We start from the raw sequence: 20,000 nt of genomic DNA, 5'->3' as shown, positions 1-20,000 counted from the left end.
GAGAAAGAGAAAGAGAGAGAGAGAGAGAGAGAGAGAGAGAGAGACAGTCAGATTATTCGAAAATATTTCCCTTTCTTTCTCCGCTCAAATCATGGAAAATCTCAAGCGGTGACTTTTTATCTCTCTCTCTCTCTCTCTCTCTATTTCTCTCTCTCTCTCTCTCTCTCTCTCTCTATCTCTATCTATCTATCTCTATCACTCTCCCTAACTCTTTCCTTTCGGAGTATCTCCTTCTTCTTCACATTTTTATCCACCCTACGCTTTTCCTACATCACGTTCCTCGTGATCGTGTTGGTAACGATAAAAGCTTTAGCTTTTCTAACCCCCTACCATTACCTCTCTGTCAACGTTCACCCTTAGCTATGGTTACTTTCTTTGACAATTCGCGTTAACGCGTGTGGAAACACGCGTATAACTTCAAACCCTTTAGCAAAGTTATCCCTACCCAGATAAACCTCTCATATTTTCTATCGTTCTTTTCCTTAACAAAACACGTTTATTTCCTCTTATATAACATATGTATATATATATATATATATATATATATATATATACTATCTATCTAAGGTATGTGTATACGACGTTGTCAGGAGGAGGTGGAAGTGTAAAAAAAAAGAGATAGAAGATAGAAAAAAAGGATATATACGTATGTATCTCTGTGAGTATGTGTGTTTCACACGTTCCAACTTTCTTTTTCTCCCAGAAATCGCGTATATCTCTCACGTATCTTTCACCCCAGATTCCTTCCTCTCTCTCTCGCACATCTACCTACCTACTTTCCTCCTTCTCCTTCTTCTCCTAACGTCCCCTCCCCTCCCTCTTCACCCCACTCACGACTCGCCACTTTATCGTATGTACTTTCTCTCGTCTTCCTTTTCTTTTCGTTCCTACCAGCCACCGCCCCTAGAAAACAACCCTCTGTACTTACTACATTCTCAACCTACTACCTTCACCGTCTGTCTTTCTCTCCGTGTCTGTTACTACTTACATTTCATCCGATATATTTTCTGGAAACCTTCTCTTTCTTTCCTCCTTTTTCTTTTCTTTTTTTTTTCTTTTTTTTTTTTCTTTTTTTTTCGACCATGATTATTCGTTCGAGATTATTCTTTTGTTGTTATTTCATTTTATTTATTTTATCTTATTTTATTCCCTTTCTCAATTCTCTCTCTCGAGATATATATATATATATATAATATTAGTTTTGATTAGAAATAATCAACCATAGATAATATATACGATTAATTTATTTTATGAAAAAATAAAAGATTTTTATGGGTAACAAAATCGTACGGTTAAATCTGAAAATAATGAGTATACTCTGCTCTTGAAATTTAAGCTTCTCGAAATGATGTACTAGATGGTAACCTCGCATTCAAAGCAAAGTTTTTATCTCGTGTAAAACAGCGGTAGTAACAGTAGCAGTGGTAACAGCAGCAGCAGCAGCAGCAGCAGCAGCAGCAGCAGTAACAGTAGCGGCAACAGAAGCAACAGCAGCAGCACTAGCAGCACCAGCAGCAGTGGTGAATGGCCACACAGTGGAGATTCGGACCAGATTCAAAACCGCACTCTAACTAGCTGGTTGTTCTCAGTTTTCGCGAAGAAGTTCAGGGACGTATGTATGTATATATACATATATATACAGAGTACGTTCCCTTCTCTTCTTCCTCTCTCATCCTACTATTTCTACCATACTCTACGCAATACCTCTCTGTGACTTGATTCTATAGTGTTGAGGATGACGACAACGAAAACGACAACGACGACGACGACGACGACGACGACGACGACGACGACTACAACTAGGACTACGACAATGACAAAGATTAAACTGTCGTAATTGCGTTTCTCCGTGAAACGACATTTTCAAACGAATGATTCGAACGAGAAGACCGGAACTCGATTCTGTGTTTCTGCTTGCCGATTCATCGATTAATCGACTCTCTACGAATCTTCACGATCGGAGTTTCTATCGTGACCAAAACGTTTCTGGCTTTACGAAACTAAAACGATTCTCTCGAGAAAATGTCGATCGAAGACAACTGAACGTGAGACAAAATGTTAATGCTTTTTTTTTTCTAATTGATCACGAATTTGTGATCGATTAATGAGTTTGATCATGTTTGACGTAGCTTTCGAAATAGTTATTACATATCTATTGAAATACGTACTGAAATAAATCGAAAAGATATTTTTAATAATTCATAAGAATTTATACATTATAATTATAGTTTCAAACTACAAACACGTGGAATATGTATATACACATATACACACATATGTACATAACTGTATGTATAATGTATGCACCTATTAATTAAAATTCAATCGTTGAAAAAATTTTCAACAAAATCGATCGATTACTATCGATCATCGGAGAAACGCAAGAACGAGTTTGTAAGCGAGTAAAGAAAAAGAGAGATAAAAATAAAGAAAGATAAAGAGAAAGAAAAAGAGAGAGAGAGAGAGAGAGAGAGAAAGATTGAAAGAGACAGGTTGATATCTCTGTCGCAGGCACGGAATATAAATAACGAGTTATCGGTCTCGCGCCATCTTGTCGCCGCTAGAGAGACGATATAACCAAGACTTTCTCCTATTCCATTCGTATCCTAGGATTCGAAGCAACGCGAGTTTTCCACTTCTAGAAGCCATACTACAGTGATCTCTACATCGTGCCACGTACGTTTCCTTCTTCGGTACCGTTCCACTTGGCGATAATGAGAACAGATACGGCGCAGTTCCACGGATATAAAGGTTTTCATCTATGGGCTGAAGCCGCTCGTGAAAATAAGCTTAAAGCTCGTCAGGAGTGATTTTTACCCTCGTCTTTTCTTCCTTTCACTTACATATTTTCTATTTCCCTTCTTACGGCTTCTATTTTTTGTGACGTACATATATCATTTTTTTATTTGGATATAAAGGGATTGGTATTTTTAATACTTATCCGTTGCAATGTTAAAAAAAAAAAAAAAGAAAAAAAGGGAAAAAGTATTAAAAATATAATAATAGAGATCTATGATTAGACTCGGGATTAAAGTTAATATTATTATTGAACTTTTAAAATTCAGAATTTAAAAGTCAAGTTAATTTTTCATTCTAGACAGAGAATAGCTACATCGAGAAAAGATGAGAAAATGAGAAATAAAGAGAGGGAGAGAGAGAGAGAGAGAGAGAGAGAGAGAGAGAGAGAAAGAGATTTTTCCAGAACGTTTGACATTCTTCTTCTTGGTTTCGATCGTACGAGAAAATTCACTTTTCTTTGGGTTTATTTTAACGATTAGATAAAAGAGTCGTTCGATCACAAGGCAATTTTTAACAGATTCCCCTGTCCTCGGGATCTACAGCGATATTTTTATTCTTCCTTTGCTTTTCCCATTTTCTTTATCTTTCACGTTTGTAGATTTTTCCGTTTCTTTTTTCCTTCCCCCCCTTCTCTCTTTCTCTCTCTCTCTCTCTTTTCGATCTTCAGCTCCACCGACTCTGGTTTCTTCGTGTTCCTTCCGGTCCTCGTTTCTCGCCCTTCCTCTCATTCGAGTCCGTATACTTTGACTTCCTGTAACCATCGTTGGAACGAAGTAGCAAAGAACGAAGAAGGGTGGCATAGAGAAACTAAAAGAGAGAGTAAGAGAGAACGCAGGAAAGGAGTAAGGAATATTATTCAAAGTAAGATTTACATTTTTACGACGGCACCATTTTCTACCGAAGACACCGACGGGAATAGGAATTAGATTCATTTACATACATACGCTAGCTAAAACTAACACCGAACAAAAATAATATCTTGATTAGGTACTTCGTTTTCTCTGAGACTTTCTTTTCTTTCTATTTATTATACATCTACTTTCTCTTTTTCTTTCTTTCTCTCTCTCTCTCTCTCTCTCTCTCTCTCTCTTTTTCTTTGTCCATCTTTTCCTTTCTGTTTCACAATTTTCGCAGTATCAACCGAAAGTCCGAGCGCATCCAAAACTCCTTAACCCACCCAGCCTTTGCCATACCGCCTTTCCCCTTCCACTCTTTTCTAGCTACTCCCAAAAATTTCAAATTCACTGCAAGCCACTTAGCATATTCCAACGCCTGCTACCGTTTAAGCTGCTTTCACGGCTATCACGAGGAAAAAGCAGGATGAAAGCGTTTTACCTATCCCCCACATCTCTCCCTATCGCCATCATCTCCATTCGCTTTTCTACATTTTGTTACGAACGAGCAAAGAGAAATAGAGAAAAAGATAGAAGGAAATAGAAGGAGAGAAAGAGAGAAAAGCGAGAGAGAGAGAGAGAGAGACAGAAAGAGACAGAGAGAGAGAAAGAGGAAGAGAAAGAGAGAGATCTTGGACGAAAGGTTTTATACTATTTTGTTCTCTACTCGTTCATTGGAAATATCCTGTGAGGATAGAACTTCGACTACCTTGCTTGTCTGATAATGGACCACCTTCGAACGCTAACCTCTCCTCTCTCCCTCTCTCTCCTTTCTCTGTTTATCTCTATCTCCCTCTCTCTCTCTCTCTCTCTCTCTCTTTCTCTCTCTCTCTCTCTCTTTCTCGATTAATCCAATGAACGGAACCAGTCGATCTCTAGGTGAATGGATAGATAGAAAGATCGATCGATCGGTCGGCTGGTCGGTAGGTCGATCGATAGATCGATAGATTTATCGATCGATCGATCTTATCCACAAAGTCGTGATATTAGTATCCTCTTGAAAGGTTCTTGCATTTGATGGATCGTCTTTTCTGTCTCTCTTCGATCAGAAAGGCTTGAAGAAGTCATCGTGATTAATCATATGGGTTACAATGGACGATCACTTTTCGAGATAATTCTTCGAATTATCAGGCTACTTACGAACTTATCGATTACGTAACATTCAATGAAAGTTTTCCCTTCATTTTTCTATTTTCTTCTTTTTTTCTTTTTTTTTCTTCTTCTTCTTTTTCTTCTTCGAGAAGTTAAGTCACAATCTTTCTTTCTCGGTTAAAACGAGATGGTAAAGTTTATGGCAATATATAGAAAAATGACAGCGTCTTAGATCTTCTCGTCCATTCAAAGGAAAATAGGAGAATGGTTGAAGAAGATTTTCGTGTTGGAATATTCGTTGAAAAGGTGCAGATACATTATCGATATAGAGAGCTAAGTACATAAAAGCCGCGGTCATTCACTGGCAAGAGAGTCCGAAGGAATCCCTCTTACTCTTTCTCTCTCTCTCTCTCTCTTTCTCTCTCTCTCTTTCTCTCTCTCTGTCTCTCTCTCTCTCTCTCTCTGTCTCTCTCTCTCTCTCTCTCTGCTTTTGCAACGAGAGCACAGCTATAAAATATTCATCCAAAGCCGAGGCGCATCCGTATCGAGTGAACGAATCTCTTCTGAAATGCCAGACCGGAGATATTTTCGGTACGAAGGACACGCTTTCCGATTCAACCGATCTAGATTAGCATCCTTCTCTTCAACTAGGTATACTAACACTTAGATACCTAATAAATAAAGAAAATTCGTTAGTCGTGAGCAAATCTTCGATCTCTTATCAAAGTATACTTTTTTTTTATCTATTTTCGATTCGACTAACTTCATCCTCGTATAACAACTTTATATCGTGTTTGATAGAAAGATTATATCTGACTTGTTAACTTTTAAATCAATTTCTTTTTTCTATTTCGAAAGAAAAAGAAAAAGAGATAGAGAGAGGGAGAGGGATAAAACGATATCATCGTTATCATGATCATTTTCACCCTTTCATTTCCACCTCCTAGTCCTATTTCATTATGGCATCGGACAGTACGAGTTCAAAGTACTTGAGAGACGTGTGCTAATTTGACTACGATTCCCAAGTGACCGGCTCGTCCGAGTGCGGTCATCTCGACCCGATCTACCGTATGCAAATTGCAGATGATTGCAGGTTAGGGAGTGCTTTCTTGTTCGGTGCTTCCCCTCATAAAGCGAGTCGAATGCGAACCCTAACCTACGTATCATGCATGTATATATATATATATATATATATATATATATATGTGTATATATAATACGCGCATACGCACAAGCACACGCACACACACATGTTGTATATATACGTCGATAACATTTCTGCTCGAACGTATGCTTTACTCTAATTTTAAAGGTCAAGAAAATCGTCATCTCTTTTTTGCTATTATTATTATTATTATTATTATTACTTGTATTATTATTATTGTAATTATTATAATTTCTTCCCTAATAACTTTTTTCTCACTTTTTAAATAATATTTATAATTACTAAGTTCACGTTTATAATTATACGGGTTCCCTTCAAAGGCGAATCGCTTGGAGGTAAAAACTTGTGTTCTTTTTTCCTTTTTATTTTGGTTCCCTCTGTCTCCCTTCTTCGAGGATTACTTTCATACTAATTAACACTTTTTGATGTACAGATTTTATGAGAATTACCTATATCTTATCTGTTCTTTTTTTCTCTTATCGTCATCGTGTTCACCATTCGCCAAGTTCATCTCCGCCATTAGCTAGTGAAAATTAATTGAAAGGAGAGAGAAACTGAAAGAAAGAGAGAGAGAGAGAGAGAGAGAAAGTCAGAGGACAAAAAAGCCGATCATCATAATCATCGTCATCATCTCATCTCACTTGGTTCGTCGTTCTTGATCCTGGCCGATGGTAGTATGAGACAAATTACACTCGAAGATTACACTCGAGTATATATAGTCATCATTACGAGTCAGTCATGCGGTACAACGTTTTTTAACTTTCACTTTCATTTGCACGATAAAAGAATATATAAAGTTGAATATCGAGTTAATTTGTTCGGATCTAAAGCTATCCTTTCTCTCTCTCTCTCTCTCTCTCTCTCTCTCTCTCTCTCTCTTTTTCTCTAACAATTTTTCTCTCTTTCTTTCTTTCTCTCTCTCTATCTCTCGCTACCTCTCGGTATCTTTCTCTCTTTCAACTTTTCACACCAACGTGGTTTTTCGAACGACATGAATGATAATCGTGGCTCATACCATCGCGAAAGAGTCTTGAAAAGCGAGTGTCAATGGAGTCAAAGAAATAGAGTGGAATAAAAGTTAAGTAAACGTTCTTCCACGGGACAGATTTTTCTTCGTGACTTTTCAGTGCTCTTCCGTGCTAGATTGCCTTCCGGCAAAATGAAAAAGTGCTATCTACTGCAAATATAAAAATTATTTTTCTTGGATTTCTCTTTCTCTCTCTCTCTCTCTCTCTCTCTCTTTTTATCTCTTTTTTATCTTTCTCTTTATTTCTCTCTCTCTCTCTTTTTCTCTTTCTTTCTCTCTCTCTCTCTCTCTTTCTCTCTAACTCTCTCTGTTTTTCTCTATCTCTCTATTACATTATTAACGTAAACTATCGATTCTCTTCGACCTAGTTAAGATAGTCAAACAAATTAAATTCTCTCTCTCTTATTTAAACATTCTCTCATCTTTACAGCATACATACTAGCTAATCAAAAAATTACTTGTGGGATTTGAAACGTATATCTCCTTTTCGCGCGAATAAAAAGATTTTCTGAGTCCCATATTTTTTGATTTCACGTTACTATCATACACACACAACCATACGTGACATAGACATACACGTAGATACATATGTACACACACACGGAGTACATATATATATATATATATATATATATATATATATATATACACATATACAACACATACATAAAGCCATACACATATACAGTTATGTACGCGACTATGCATATTTACTTCCATAAAGAGCTCCTATAGGTATTCGTAGCTTACTACGTAGATACATAGGATAGTTCCCGTGAGGAAACGCTTGTCGGGCCAGTCGAGTTTGTTTACACCGAAAACTCGCTCGTGGGCTCGATTGATATTCGACTCGATGAAGGACCGGAAAGTGAGCGGGAGAAAAAAAAATTACGAAATAGAAAGAGAGAAAGAGAGAGAGAGAGAGAGGGAGAGAGAGAAAATGGAAGGCAAAATGAGAAGAGAGAAAGAGAGAAAGTGAAGGGAAAACGAAGAGAGAGAAAGAGAAAAAGTGGAGGAAACAACGAAAAGAGAGAGAGAGAAGAAAGCATCATTTAACTTTTGCGAAAATATTAAGCTTTTGGACTAGTGAGAAAAAACATACACACACACACACACAAATGACGCAGCGACTTACACACTACCATCCATTATCTTGTTTTGTATATATTTTTCTCTTTCTTTCTTTATCTCGTACAAGCAGCTAAAACTTTAGTAAATGTATGTGAGCAAGAGAGAGAGAGAGAGAAAGAGAGAAAGAGAGAGAGAGAGAGAGAGAGAGAAAGAGAGATATTCTCGCAAGTTAACACGCGCGTTTACGCAAAATATTCACGCCGTTTAATAACGTTTCCTCTTCCGACACGCTTTAACCGCACTACTGCATATAAGTGAACACAACGTTTCCTCACTCCTAAACGCATAAACAGACGAACGAACGAACGAACGAACGAATGAACGAATGGACGGACGGACGAACCGACGAACGGACAAGCCACGTATTCCTTTAGTCCCACTTCGTACTTTAATTATGCGTTTTTCAGAATCTCGAGTTTTGCGCGTGTACGAAACAAAAATAAATAAAAAAAAAAAAAAAAAAAAAAAAAAAAAAAAAAAAAAAAACAAAATAAAATAAAACAGAATGAAGAAAAAACAAAACGAAGAAAGTACACAACGGAGGATAAAGATAAACATTTCGAAATTCTTCAACCGTGTTATTTTCTTTTATTATATTCTTCCTCTCTCTCTCTCTCTCTCTCTTTCTCTCTCTCTTTCATTCTGTCTTTTTCTTTCTCTGTTTTTCTATTTCTCTTTTGTTTGCTCTTTCAACAATCTCCCTTTGCATACGTTTTTAATCGTACGTTCCTTATTCGCCTAATTAGATAACCATCGCAACCACTATACTAACGAGAAACTTTGCGCTGTTTTTTCGAGTATAAAAATGAATATGTACAGTGGCATTCAGGCATATGAAGACAATTGTTAACAAGAAATGAATTCAGGTATATCATGTGTATATTATATATCGTATTTACGTACATGTATATATCGATATGATTATTTGGAATTGAGAAAAAGAAATTTTTCATCGCAGAATTATTTACGTATTATAACGTTTATAAACAATTTGTTATAAACAATTGATTAAATATGTATATGTACATACGTTTGTATATATATATATATAGCGTGTAGGTAAATAATGTATGTATATACAATACGTTTGTATACATATATACGTGTATTTTTACAATTACAACACAATTATTTAATTGAATATGTTTGCGATGAAAAAATTCGTATAATAATCCGTAAGAAATAGTTTATGTGGAGATTAATTGTTAGAAACAAATTGTTGTTAAAAAAATGGGACTAAGAAAATAAAGAAAAATTTGACCTTTGAAATGGTCTTTGTTTGAAGTCATTACTACTTTTAGTTCCGGAGATATTGTCGCGTAAAGAAATTTCAATTGAAAAAGAGGTCACTGGACTCACTGGTCTATATAATTTTTATTTTTAGAAATACATCGCCACAATGACCTACATAAATCCCTGGAATTCGCGATACCGGATGAAAACGCGACGTTACATTTTTTTTACTACTACTACTATTACTACTACTATTATATTGTTACATTGATATTGCACTATTGTATACGAATTATGAATGGCAATATTTCGCAGACAAATATCTTCGAAACGGAAAGTTGTAGAGACATGAAACAAAAACTGATTTAAAGAGAAAAATCTCCTGTACTTATATTTGTATTCTAACACTATTGAGATAATAAGAACGATAATGTTAATAGTTTTCTAATCCATTTATCTTGTAAGCGTATACATGTTTGACGTATTTTTCAAAAGTAACTTTCTTCGTTAAATTAACTTTTTGATAACGTCGGACAATATTTTTTTTGATATAATAATGTATAAAAATCTAGTTCGTGGGAGCAATTTACATTGGATTCCTTGACTTTTCTTCTCTTCTTCTCTTTCTTTTTCTTCTTCCTCCCTTCCTCTCTCTCTCTCTCTCTCTCTCTCTCTCTCTCTCTCTCTCTCTCTCTTTCTCTCTCTGTCCTTCTCTCTCTCTCTCTTTTTCGCCGACTAATTCGCTGACTTTGTTCCTTAATACAACGACCAGAACATAGATAACAAAATGATAATTTTATTTATTATAATCATTAACTATATACCTAGATATTTATACATTTTTATGCAGAAGAAATCCATAATTACTGAATCGTATTATATTTCAAAGAAATTTTCAAATCGATTCAATACTTCTAATTATAAACGATTAGTACATATAGATTCACAAGCTTATTAAGTTTCTACAGAGGAGCTACCAAGTTGTTAACAAAGGTCACGTTGTTTCTTGTAGTTACCATTCAATTAATATTCTTTTTATTTTTCTTCATTTTTCTTTCTTTTTTTCTTTTTTTTTTTTTTTTATTCGTCCGTCGGTTTCGCAAAAAGCAGTGCTTTAATGTCATTGAAGCGAAATGAAAGGAAAAGGAACTAGAAAGATTAAGAGAAAGAGTGAAATAAAGAGACACAAAGAGAAAAAGCAAGAAAGAGAAAGAAAGAGAAAAAGAGAAAGAGAAAGAGAGAGAGAGAGAGAGAGAGAGGGAGAGAGAGCAAAATGTCGTCTTTGAGCGTAATCTTTCATAGGAGGGTAGGCTGTTTTTTCTAACTAATAGCAAGTACTACACAGGTAATTTCTTTCCTCGGAAACGAAATCTTAGGTCAAAGGACAAAGATTGACCCGCAACGAGCACAAGTAGCACCACTAGCAGCACCAGTAGCACCAGTAGCAGTAGTCGCATCGACCAAGAGTTCCGGTCGTTGTATTAAGGAACAAAGTCAACGAATAAGTCGGCGAAAAAGAGAGAAAGAGAGAGGAGGACAGAGAGAGAGAGAGAGAGAGAGAGAGAGAGAGAGAAAGAAAAAAAAGAAAAAGAAGAAGAGAAGAAAAGTCAAGGAATCCAATGTAAATTGCTCCCACGAACGAGATTTTTTCAAAATGAAAGGGCTAACGAACTGACGTAACGAGCTTTCGGTCTGTATCTTTCAATCATCTTCGATCGGATGAATTCGTGCATTTTTTTCCCTCACGTTCTCTAAATGACTATAATCTTATTAGGATTGAAGAAAATGTGGAAAAAAAAGAAAAAATGTAGTCTTATAATATCCTTCAGTAATGATTTAATCGATGTTATGACACGAGCGATATTAATTTGATGTCAATTAATTCAACCTCGTATAATTTTGTATAATTCAATTTATTTATTTATTTATTTATTTATTTATTTATTGTTTTATTTATTGTTTTATTTTTTTATTTTTTTCGAAAAAGAAAAACACATTATATGAAGTGAAACTTGTTACATTATATATATATATATATATATATATATATATCATAAATATATGAACATACTATAATGTATATATTGTATTATAATATGTAAATTACAGTATAATATATTCTCGTTTCATCAAAATTCTTAGGCTCGTTTTAAAGATAAAATTGACAAATATACAAATATACAAATATCCAAGGATTGCTCGTTAAATAATATAAGATGTATATGAGTATGTGACCTTGACAAACGTTACATGACATTACGTAGAGAATTTGCAAAAGTTAATTTATATCTTATATATCTACTAAAAAAAAAAAAAAAAAAAAAAAAAGAAAGAAAAAAAGAATGACAATATTTTTTAAAGGTAGCTCACATCATGTAAATTTTTCTCGTTTCACATCTCGACGCACAGTACTTTCTGCTATGAGTAAATCCTACTAGGATACAACGCGCACGCGCATTAACATAGTTATGTATTATCGTACCCAAGACGTTAAAGAAAATTTAAGAAGTTAGCCGGCATTCTTTAATGTTCTTCTAAGCATATTACAAGTTTTCCCACCACCTCATTTTAGTTTCTGTTTCTTTTCTCATAGTTCCAGAAATTTGAGAGAGAGAAAGAAAGAGATAAAGAAAAAGAAAAAGAAAGAGAAATACAGAGAGAGAAAGAGAGAGAGAGAGAGAGAGAGAGAGAGAGAGAGAGAGAGAAAATGAGAAAGAATAGAAATAGAAAAAAAGAGGGGAAAAAAGGGAATATAAGCGTACGAAAACGTAACCGAGAAAAATGTTTCATACCATGAACAATTCCAAACGAAATTCCTGTTCCATACCTTTCGGCTCGACGCGGTCGCGTTAGTTGTACCGCAACCATAGGTACTACTACTCTTTCTATCTCGGTATTTTTATTTCAGTCCAACGTCGACTACGACGACGAATACGACGACAAAGATATTCCTGGGCAATATGTTACAACTCGTTTCAACGAAAGAGAGAGAGAGAGAGAGAGAGAGAGAGAGAGAGAAAATAATTTTTTTATATAGAAACCGATGGAAGTTTGAAAACAATTGATAAACATTCACGTTACCCCAAATAACTATGTATATATATATATTAACATAAATTTCAAAAATTATGTTATTTCATAGTTTCAAAGATAAAAATAAAATTCATACGTTTCTGAGTATACGTATTAGATATACTATCTGTCTCATTGTGGATATATTTTTGTATCTCCATTTATTTATCTATCTATCTCTTTCTCTTTAATTTCTTTTTTAATAAAATATTTATATTTGGACGTTGTTAAGTAATAAAAAAAAAAAAAAGAAAATGGAAAAAAAGAATAAAGAAAGAAGACAAAAGAAAAAAAATTTAATGACAATATTTTCGTATGGAATTCAAATAGAACATTCGTAGGTAGACTCGTTTTTTGCTATAGCAACGGATATTAGTCGAGAGAAATGAGTTAAGCGTAATAAAGTAACATGATGTGAGAGATAATAATCGATAGTTCACGATAATTTTCATTTATGGTATTATATAGTAGATGTCAGGTTAGACGTCTACTATACGAGAATTGTAAGTGAATACGTAATTATATACATACGTTATCGTCGTAAATATCGACAAAATTTGATCGAAATTCAGTCGTATCCGCATTCACTTTTCTCTTTTAAATGTTTAGAAGAATGATCAAAGAATACATTATTTTTAAATGAATAATCGTTTTGAAATGTTAGAAAGAGATAAAATACTTTTTTCTAACTTTTTTATAGCACAAAAAGAAACGATTACATCACTACACTTTTTACATCACTACATTTGTTCGATCGATTGAAATTTATTATAACATTTATCATAAGATAAGACATATATTATAAGATATTATCAAAAAAAATAAATGATTATATTCTTCGATCCTTAATAATTTCTTCAATTGTCTTTGAATCGATTAATTACTGATTAACTTTGATATCAGTTTATATGTCCAGAGAGTTTATATACATCACTCTTTCTTTCTCTTTTCTTTTTCTCTCGCTTCTTTCTCTTTCTTTTTCTTTTTCTCTCGCTTCTTCATTTTCAGATACATAAAAACTATCCGCTTTTTACGAGGTAGTTTCGCAAGAGTCGCGTTTATTCGCCGAATGTGCTGCCGTATGACACTTCGGGGAGTAGCGACGCACCGACTGCATGGCCTCGAAATATACCGTAAAAGCTCAAATTGCGAGGGAGCAATAAAGGATGAGCCTTCGCTGTGGAAAAATCCGACCACCATTTATCGACCGCGAATCTCGACGACAATTCCGAATTTTTCCCGCCTCGAACATCAAATAAGAAATCTCATAAGAAATAAATATATGTATCATGAAAAATAAATACGTATGCGAATTGTGTGTGCATGTCTTTCTATGTGTGACATCTGCGTATTATTTATTTTATATATATATATATATATATATATATATATATATATATATACAAACTGATTATAAATCAAAGGCTAGTTGTATATCTTGTTTTTTAGAAACAATAGAAACATAAACACTGTGTGTGTATTTAAATATCTAAGTATTTTTCGTTTCTATAAATAATTTTATAAAAGTCCTATAAAAACTTTTTTAATTAAATTAAAAAAATAGTAAACATTGAATCAAAGTGTAATGATATCTAAATGATACATAATACATATATGTGATACGTATACTGTATCTATGTATAAATAAAATACTTTGTTTCTGTAAATAATTATTTTTCATCCTTTTCTATAATTATTTTTTCCTCTTCTTTTAAATTCCTGTTAAATAAATCACGAAATATATAGAGAATACAGAATCGAAGAAGATACGAAATAATGCATGATATCTATATATTGTATAGGTATATATATTTATATTTATATTATACTATTGGGTTGGCAACTAAGTGATTGCCGGATTACAGAAAAGAAGCAAACGACAAAATCCGCAATCACTTAGTTGCCAACCCAATATATTTATATATAAGTAAATATATTGTATTTATAATATACCCTTCTTCTCAATCAACTGAAATGCAGAGAATGTCAAATCAAAAAATATAAAAGATAATAAATAATATAAGCAATATCGTACACACACATATATATATATATATATATATATGTTATTATATATAATTATATATAATTATATATATATATTATATATAAATCCCTTTTTTCCTGTAAATAATTTCTTCTTTTAATCTATCTTAAAAGGATCAATTAGAATATCGAGAACTTCGAATTGAAAAAGATAAAAAATAATATATAATATATATCATATATTCTATATTATATATATATATATATATATATATATATATATATACATACATATATATATGGATATACATTCATATATGTATATCATTCATATATGTATACATGCATACATACATACATCTTAAATGACAACAGGGATCAAATAGAATATCATTTGTAAGTTCTTTCAATTCTTTTTACAATGGTCCTATTTTTTCTATTTTGAATCAATAGTTTCATACTACAGTTACATTTATATTTATATTATATAAATATATAAGTTATATTTATATAAATATATAAGTACGTTTCTTCCTGCAAATAATGTCTTCTTCTAATTCCTGTTAAAAGGATCATTTGGAATGAAGGAAACATCGAATCAAAAGAGATAGTAAATAATATTTGATATATATATATATATATCATACATTTCTTCTTGTATCTATAAATATAAATACCTTTATTATTGTAAATAATCTCTTCTTTTAATCCTTGTTGAAAGGGTAAGTCGAAATGCAGAAAATGGCGAATCGAAAGAGATAATAAATAATAGATGATAAATATATATCATATATTGTTACTTACATTATATATATATATATATATATATATATATATATATATATATGGGTATTATATATATATATATATAAGTATTATATATTTGTTGTTGTAAATAATCTTTGTTTTAATTCCTGTTAAAAAGATCAATTGAAATGCAGAAAACATCAAATCGAAAGAGTTAATAAATAATAGGTAATACACATATCATATATTTATATTTACATCTATACATATAAATATCTTTGTTCTTATAAATAATCGCCTCTTTTAATTCCTTTTAAAAGGAACAGTCGAAATGCACAGAACGTTGAATCGAAAAAAATAGTAAAATACACATGATACATATATCATATATTTATATTATATACGTATCATGTTTACATTAAATATAATGTAATAACACACACACACACACACACACATTCATACATATGCACATATATATTATAATACAAAATATCCCAAAGAAACGTATTACTATAATTATTATGAAATCTAATAATTTTTTGGAAAAGTGCCAAGATGAAGCAATTTCGTTCTCAAGATATAGAAGACTTTATCATGAATTCATCCACTTTGGACTAATCTCCCAAGAGAACTCAAAACCCCATTGAAAATTTTATATTTGTAATAAACGTAAAGTGGCGTATCATTTGAAAGATCTTTCAATTCTCTTCACAATAGTCCTTTTTTTCCTATTTTGAATCAACAGTTTCATGCTACAGTTACATCTATACTTGTATTATCTATATAAATACATAAGTACCTTTGTTTCTGCAAATAATCTCTTCTTTTAATCCTTGTTAAAAAGGGTCAGTCGAAATGCAGAGAATGGCAAATCGAAAATAACAGTAAATAAATGGTGATACCATCATACATTTATACTTATATATATATATATATATATATATATATATATATATATATATATAAAATATAATATTATTTCTTTTAATTGTTGTTAAAAAGATCAATCGAAATACAGATAATATTAAATCAAAAAATATAATAAATTATATGTGATATATAAATCATGTATTTATGCTAATATTATATCTATATATACAATATAATTTATATATATATATATATATATATATATATATATATGTATAAAAGATTCGAGGCTAGTTAGTCGTGTGTGTATGTATGTGCGTGAGATATATCGATCGACAGATGAATGAAGAATTGGAATGCTCCAAAGCTTGCTAATCACGTATGTATGTGTGAGGTATGCCGATCGACAAATGAACAGAGAGACAGAAGATCCCAGAAGCTTGTTAGTCGTATATTGTGTGTATCCGTGAAGTAAGCCGATCGGTAGATGAATAAAGAAATGGAAGGTTCTAACACTAATTGATTGTGTGCATATGCAAAATGCGTATGATCATGAAAAGAAAAGATCTGGGATATTGGAAAAAAGAGAAAATGATAAAAGCCAGCAAAATTGAATGGGCAAGAGAATCTTGAATCGTGACTCTTGAATGAAACAACGTACCAGCGAAGCAACGATAACGTTCAGCGAATGATGCACCTACCAGCAAAATAAGCGAGAACAACCAGCGAATAGCGAAACAACAAAAGGATCATCGGATCAACGAACAGCGAATAACGTGTGACATTGTCTTTTTTTATACTTTTACGTTTATTAAATATATTTTCAATATTTAACTAGTAGTTGAGCGTAACATTGTTTTCCTTAGTATTGCGCCCGTCTATTAGTAGGATGAAATCTAACTTGCCATCAAATTTTAACAACACTAACTTTTGTTGCTGTAAATAATCTTTTCTTTTAATTCTTGTTAAAAGATGGAATAAAGAAAACGTTGACTCGGAAATGATAATTACATGTGATATATATATATATATTATATATATATATTATATTTATACTTATGTTGTGTGTAATATTTGTTTCAATTTTTCTACTTATATTATATATGTATGTGTATGTATATTTTATATATATATATATATAGATATATATAGATATATATATCTAATATTTGTTCCTGTAAATAATAATGGCTTCTTTTAATTCCTGTTAAGAGGATCAGTCTGATTCTAAAGAACGTCGAATCGAAAGATAAATAATAGGTGACATTATTATACATTTATACTTTTATATATATATATATATATATATATATATATATATATGTATGTATGTATGTATATATATATACAATATAATATTTTTGCCTGTAAATTATCTCTTCTTTTAATTCTTGTCAAAAAGATAAGTCAAAATGCAAATAACGTTGAATTGAAAAGATAGTGAATTACATATATCGTAAATTTATATTTATATATATATATATATATATATATATATATAAATAATCTCTTACTGTAAATAATCTCTTCTAATTACTATTAAAAGGATTAGATTGAATAAAGAGAATGTCGAATCGAAAGAGATAGTAAATAATATCCTTGTCCGTAGATAGTGGATCGAAAGGCATTCGTTAAATTAATTCGATGTCGTGTAAGGTTGAGCGAATTACAAGGGTTCTGTTAGAATGCGGAACGCCCGCAGCACACGCTACCTTCCCTCTTATCGATCTATCTACATATCCGTCTGTCTATTTGCCCGTCTTAGTTTCGCACACAGCATCTTCTTATCTCGTGTCCCTTTCTCAAGAGGAAGGAAAATCTTGTTGGAAACGTCGACTACAAATATTTTCAAGAAGATAATGCGACAGATTTAATCGTGGTAAATCGAAACTATTACGAAAACCTTGGCTTGTTATCATTATACAACGTAACCTAACTATAATTATTTCATTTATTTATTTCTCAATATATATATATACATATATATAGAATTGGAAAGTATCGATTTTACATATTCACATATTTGCCTTTTCAAAGTTGACTGAATCAACGAATCACAACTTTTTGGATAATCAAATTTCCGCTCATCGAGAAAGCACGTGAGCAATCAATCACGCTCGACTCAAAAGCAAAATCGAATTGATCGTCGATATTTCTCTGGGATTCCCTTTTTTTTCTACGTTTTTATTTTCTCTTTTCTTTTTTATTTTCTTTTTTCTTTTTTTTTTTTTTTCGAAATCTATCCATCTCACTCGTTCGTATTGACTCGTCAAGCTAGACTCGTTCGACGATTCGCTTGGTCACCTTTCTCTCTTTCTCTCTCTCTCTCTCTCTCTCTCTCTCTCTCTCTCTCTCTCTCTCTCTCTCTCTCTCTCTCTCTCTCTCTGTCTCTCTCTCTCCCTCTCTTTCTCTCTCTCTGTCGTTCCTTTTCTCGTGAAGCGTCGAGAACTATACCGCACAACAGGGAGTATAAATCGATAGGAAACAGAATTCATCGGTAGTTTCGAGCAGCACCCTTTAGTAATTTGTTAAGAGTTCTCTTTCACTATTCGTATACGTATGTATTCAAGTAAAAATACATATACATGTGATTCTTTTAAGAATCGATAAATCAAGTTAGATGCAAGCGTGTATCTGAAATGAAAATATGATTGAAGCTAATATCAAAAAGTTAAATAATGTTAACATTTATTATCAAAACTTATACGATTGAGACTGAATTATATAAATTAATGATATTCTAATAGAAGATAGAGAACAAAGTTACCTTTTAAATGGTTCATTTTGGTTACTTTTGAAATTGGTACACATTATATACAATACGTATCGTATATATATTCGTATTCCTAACACGTTTCTCGTAGGTATGCACCGATTTTTGCATTTCCTTCGACCGTGCTATCTCTTTTTTTTTTCTCTCGTCCTTTTCTCGCCTATGATTTCCTTTTGTTTCGCATTAAAACCGCACGTGTCCGCACTGCAGAGACATTGGGAACCGGCAAGCGTACGCGTGCGCGCAGCATGTAGCTTCCGTGCATGCGACAAGCTGAGAAAGAATATATATACATTATATGTATGTGTGTGTATATATATATATACACATATAATATATGGATATATATATATTCATCTGAAGAACACAGGTGAACATATAAATAGTTGACATTCTGAGCATACAAACGTTACTCAACTATGTACTAACGAAAGCGCATGCGCATAAAATGATCGCATATATATATATATGTGTGTGTGTGCGTATGTATATATATATATATTTCTTTTAAACGAATATTTCCAAACGAATTTTATTCATTCATTCATTCATTTATTTGGTTGACATTGCATAACGTGCGTGGTCGTATGTGGTTTACTAAAATGGTGTATCAGGGTTGATGTTTATCGAATGAAAAAATAAATTATAATCAAAACCGATGTACGTTACGTATAGATCTTGAATTTTATTCAAGAGAAAAATAAAAAAAGAAGAAAAAATAACAAAATCATTGCGCGATTATGTTTAATCGATATAAACGTATATTATTTTGTTTAATAATCGAAATAATAGTTCCCATTAAGAGGATTTCTCGCGAGCTTCGTGAATACGCACGTGATATGCATAACCGATTACTCGAGGGATTTGATAAGAGCACGTACTATATAATATATATATATGTATATATATATATATTATGTATTATATATATATATATGTATATATATATATATATATATATATATATATATATGACGACGAATACTTTTACGAGTACGTCTTTTGGTCGCATTCGCCTTCTGTTCGAGATTATCGCCTTCAAAGCGCGAAACTTTCAAAGTTTCTCTCCTCGACCCTCTGTATTACCGATAGCCGGATCTCAACGATTGTTATCACTGTGTGTAAGGCATTTTCTTATCCTTTTACGGCTTTGAAGCTAGGTCTTTTAGGATAACGGAAAATTCCATCTCTTTTACAATCGAACTTTTG

The 20,000-nt window shown here is 32.4% G+C and overlaps 1 protein-coding gene across 3 annotated transcripts in view; it reads left to right on the top strand.

The window, feature by feature from the left end:
- Positions 1-20,000, top strand: part of LOC124948944 (hemicentin-2-like) — a 260,665-nt gene that overhangs the window by 182,602 nt on the left and 58,063 nt on the right. The gene's annotated exons all lie outside the window — the stretch shown is intronic.

This window comes from Vespa velutina, chromosome 4 (assembly GCF_912470025.1).
Source record: "Vespa velutina chromosome 4, iVesVel2.1, whole genome shotgun sequence".
Classification (NCBI taxonomy): domain Eukaryota; kingdom Metazoa; phylum Arthropoda; class Insecta; order Hymenoptera; family Vespidae; genus Vespa; species Vespa velutina.
This window is presented reverse-complemented; position numbering and strand designations above follow the sequence as displayed.